The sequence below is a fragment of the Schistocerca piceifrons genome, unplaced genomic scaffold (assembly GCF_021461385.2).
Source record: "Schistocerca piceifrons isolate TAMUIC-IGC-003096 unplaced genomic scaffold, iqSchPice1.1 HiC_scaffold_786, whole genome shotgun sequence".
NCBI classification, from domain to species: domain Eukaryota; kingdom Metazoa; phylum Arthropoda; class Insecta; order Orthoptera; family Acrididae; genus Schistocerca; species Schistocerca piceifrons.
Genome location: NW_025729043.1, coordinates 90,001 through 95,000, shown reverse-complemented (window position 1 = coordinate 95,000; position 5,000 = coordinate 90,001).

Below are 5,000 nucleotides of genomic sequence, written 5' to 3'. Positions count from 1 at the left end.
CGCTGCAAGCATTTAGGCCCTTCGGCTGCGGTTTTTCCTTATCGCTTCTCGGCCTTTTGGCTAAGAAGCACCCCGCGGTCGGAGCGGTCCGTTGTGCTCTGTAGCGGGTCGCGAGTCGCGTTTCGTGGTCGTTTCGTTTGTTCTTGGTTTTTCCAGCGTTGATATTTTTGCGGTGAATATGTCGAACCGGTCGAACAGCATTCAATGCGTATTCGACAGAGCAGCGAGACGGCCTACGGCCTTTGAAATACAGGAATGGATATTTGGTGATCTGAAAGTACCGGAAAATGACGTCGACACCTTTCAACTGGATTTTGTCTTATTCTCGTTATTCGTGAAATTTCTCGACCAAGAGAAATACGAAAAGTATGGCCTGGCACTCGCGGGCGAACATCCGTTCCGCTACTTCGATGGAACTGTCGGAACAGTGCATATAGTGCCATCTGGCTTTGGGATACGGACTGTGCGGGTATTTAACGTACCCCCTGAGTGTCCCAATGACGTAATCGGCCGTGTCCTGTCGCGGTATGGCACGGTGCTCAGCATCACGAATGAGAAGTGGGGAAGTGCCTACCGTTTCCAGGGCAACAGCGGCGTTCGTAGTGTCCGCATGGACCTCCGCCAGCACATCCCGTCGTATATAAATGTTGCGAGTACCAGGGCCCAGGTCACCTATATTGGGCAACCGCAAACTTGCTCCCTTTGTCAATCGACGGAGCATCTCCGCGTGGACTGCCCGCGCCGGCGTCCTGTGCAACTGCCGCGGGAACGCGCTGCTGGTACCGACCTTGTGCCTCTCCTCAGCGAGGTAGTGGCGGGCGCTGCCCACCGTCCCACTGAGCGACCTGACGTGTCGCCCCCGCCAGAAGCAGTGCAACCGGCACCCAGTGCACCGGCTGACGGACCCGTCCCGGACCAGACGCCCGTTGTGGCGGTACCGCCGGCGGCGTCTGATGTGCCTGCTATGGCGAGTGATGTGGTCGCTGTCGAACAGATGGAGGTCGTTCTTCCTACCCCGCCCATCCCGGCAGATGACGCTAAGTCCCCCCGCCGTCGTCATCGGCGCAAGAAGGCGAACCCGGACCAGCCGGCGGAGGAAGCGGACGGTTTACGTCCTCCTGAGAGCGGCAGTGAGGCTGACTCTCAGGCCTCCTCAGTTTCCCGCTCTGTTTCCGCTGACCGCTCGGGCGGTATGCGGCAAACTGCTCGGCAACTAGAGGCTCTTATCAGTTCCTCGCGAGATCGGGGAGCGATCCCTGCAAAACGGAAACATGACCAGGGTAGCGACCAGCCAATGCAGCGTACTCGCACCCTTTCACACCCTACTGTGTCCGACGCGTCTGCGCCGCCTGGCTTAGACTATCCTGCCGATGGGGGAGGCCTGAACTGGGCTGACGACGAGGGCGATGACATGCGTGATTGAGTGGGTCTTTCCCCACATGAGCTGCTTGGTATTTGTTTCTCACATCCGGGGTGATATCGCTGGGTTCTGGTGTGGATATTTCCACACCTGCTTCCCTACGGCTGTGACCCTATCTGCCGTTATCTACTCTGTGTTGCTCTCCCATGCCTGCCTTTGACCGTCCGCCGGGAGCCATCTCCCTTTTAACGATCAATATCAACTCCATCTCCAACCCGGTCAAACTTCGATCTCTGAAGGACTTTCTCCGCCTTGGTGCGTTTGATGTGGTCTTTCTCCAGGAAGTTTGTGCCCCTTTTCTATCTGACCTTGCTGGTTATGAGGCACTGTATAACATTGACCCTGACGCCCGGCGGGGTACTGCTTTGCTCTACCGATCAGAGTTTATTCCATCCCACGTTACCACGCTACCCAACGGTCGCGTTCTTGCATGTATCCTTCAAGATGTCCTTTTTCTAAATGTCTATGCTCCTTCCGGTGCTAACCACAGGCATGGCAGAACAACACTTTTTCAGTCTGATCTCCCCCCTTTCTTAGCAGCTCGTCGCCCTATCGTCTTTGGCGGAGACTTCAACTGTGTGGTGGCCGACGTTGACCAGGTCCCGACGCCTATGCGGTGTGAAGCGCTCGCTTCACTCCTTCGGGCGGCTGACCTTACTGACACATGGCGCCACTTCCATCCCGCCTACACGCAATTTACCCACATCTATCCCACTGGAGCCAGCCGTATTGATCGTGTTTATGTCTCGACTGATTTGACTCCCGCCCTTTGTGCCGTCCAAGTCATACCCGTGGCCTTTAGTGACCACTGTGCGTACTCGTGTTCCTTGCGTATCGTGGGTCCTGCCCCGGTTCCTCGTGGCACCTCTTGGAAGATGAATACCCTTCATCTGTCCCTGCCCGAACTTCGTGCTCTTGTCACGAAAACGTGGCAGGATTGTCTCGTGGACACTTCCCGGTACCCTACCACGGTGGTTTGGTGGCTCCGCTGTGCGAAGCCCCGGCTGCGACGTGTTATCCGGCAATACAGTCGCGACGTCGCCCACTGGAAACGTAGCACGTTGGCCTTCTATCAGCAGTGTCTCACTGACGCCCTGACTCTTCCTGCTGACCGGTATGATCAGCTCCGCATGCGCCTCAACAAAATTAAGGCGCAAATCCTTCGCTTCTCTCGGGAGAAAGCCGACGGTATGGTGGTGCGGTGTCGTTCTGCATCCCTGATTGAAGGCGAGGAGCCATCCCTTTATCACCTCGCCTCTGAACGAACTCGTGCCAAGAAGAACACCATTTTGCGCCTTAAGACAGACGATGGTGCGCGTATCACAGACAACCGCGACGTCCTCCAACACCTGACGGACCATTTCACGCACCTCTTCCAGGATGTTGAGGTCGACGTTGCCGCCCAACGTGCACTTGTCAGTGGGGTGCCCACTTCTTTGGATCGTCATGACCGCGGCTCCTTAACCGAGCCCCTGACACTCGCTGACCTCACATCTGTCCTCCGTGCCTGTCCGGGACGCAAGTCACCTGGCCCCGACGGTCTCCCTTATGAGTTCTACCAACAATTTTGGGACCTGCTCGGCGACCGTTTCTGCACAATGTGCGAGGAGATTTTTGCTGGATGCGACTTACCCGCCGACTTTTTATCTGGACGTATTGCCCTTATTCCAAAGGTGACTGGTCACTGCCGAGCTCAAGACCTGCGTCCTATCACTGTCCTTAACACTGACTATAAGTTGGTGGCACGATGCGTGGCCTCTCGTCTCAAACAGGCGATGACTAAGGTACTTTGCCCCACTCAATCCTGTGGCGTTTCGCGTCGGAACATCTTCACCGCCGCTTCCCTGTACCGCGATGTTGTCTTCCTCACCGCTGACACTCGCACCCCGGCTGCCATTCTTTCCTTGGACTTCGCCGGTGCCTTTGACAGGGTCTCGCACCCTTACCTGTTGGGCGTTATGTCGCGGATGGGTTTTGGGGAGCGCTTCATACGCATCATCCGGAACTTCTTGGATGGGGCGAATTCCACTATCGTGGTGAACGGTTGCCGGTCGCGCCCCATTCCCATCAGACGGTCAGTTCGACAGGGGTGTCCCTTGTCGATGTATTTGTTTGCCTTAGCGCTGGACCCCATGCTGCGTGACATTGGCCGGTTGGTCGACGGTGTCGTTCTCCCAGGCGTCACCTTCCGCTGTGCGGCCTACGCCGATGACGTTGGTGTGTTCGTTGCTAACGCAAGGGACATCGACTCCGTTCGCCGCATTCTCGATGTTTATGAACGGGCCTCCAGTGCTCAGTTAAATCCCAACAAGACTGTGTTACTTCCGCTAGGGCCACGATCTTTGACCGTCGAACGCCCCTGGTACCGAGTTGTAGGGGAACAGCGTATCTTGGGTCTTGAGGTGACTGCCTGTCCGCAGCGTATGTTAACCCTCACGTGGCGGCGGCTTCTCACACGCATCAGGGGCCTTTGCGTGAGCCACGCTGATCGACGGCTCGACCTCCATCAACGCATCCGGCTTATTAATGGTTATCTCCTCTCACGAGCATGGTATGTCGCCCAACTCCTTACGCTGCCGAAGCAGATCGGCCGAGCCATATCCCAAGCAGTATATTGGCTCTTGTGGCGGCATGCGCTGTTCAAGGTTGATGCGCTGACCTGTACGCTGCCGAAGGTCAATGGCGGCCTTGGCCTCATTGACTTTTCCCGGAAATGTGCGGCCCTTCTGATTCACCGTGTCGCCGCTTTGCGCGACGCCGACCCCAGTGGGACTACAGCGGTCCTCTTCGACCGTTATCGTCCACACTCGGCGCGTGCTCCGGTCTGTTTGATGCATATTCCGATCCGGCTGACGACGGTCAGAGACTATTACTTCCACCGCAGTTATGTCCTCGCAGTGGCCACTGACAAGGCACGCACGTCGAAGCGCCTTTACCAGGCACTCCGAGGCCAGCCCAAGCCCCATAAATTAGAGGACAGACGACCGTCGGTCATCTGGCGCCAAGTTTGGGCTAATATTAACAACTCAGCCCTTCCCACGGCGGTTTCAGCGCTATGGTACCGTGTCGTCAACAATTTAATCCCCACTAACCATCGCCTGGCGGCCATCCGCCTACGGCCCTCGGCTGCTTGCGGCCGCTGTGGTGACGTTGACACCAGGGAGCATCGCCTCCTCTGCCCCCACGTCACAGAAGTGTGGACCCTTGCACGTGTACTCATAGCGCTGATCGGTGGGACGACGCCAGCAAATGTATCCACCGACTGGTTCCTTACACCTGATCTTCAAACACAACCCCGACCAAGGCGTAACGCAATGGTGTGGCTCTTGGGCCACACCATTTTCACGATCTACGACCTTTCCCTCGCCGATGCTGTCTCTTACATGGACTACCTGTGGAGCCAGCATCGCGTGGCGGAATCTGCTCGAAACTATACGACCACTTTTGCCCGGTATTTGAAAGTTGCAATGATCCATGGATACCAAACGGTGTTCAAGGTTGCCTAGGGCGCCTTGTCCAGGCATTGCCTAGGATTGCCCTGGGTTTTTTTTTTTTTTTTTTTTTTTTTTTTTTTTTTTTT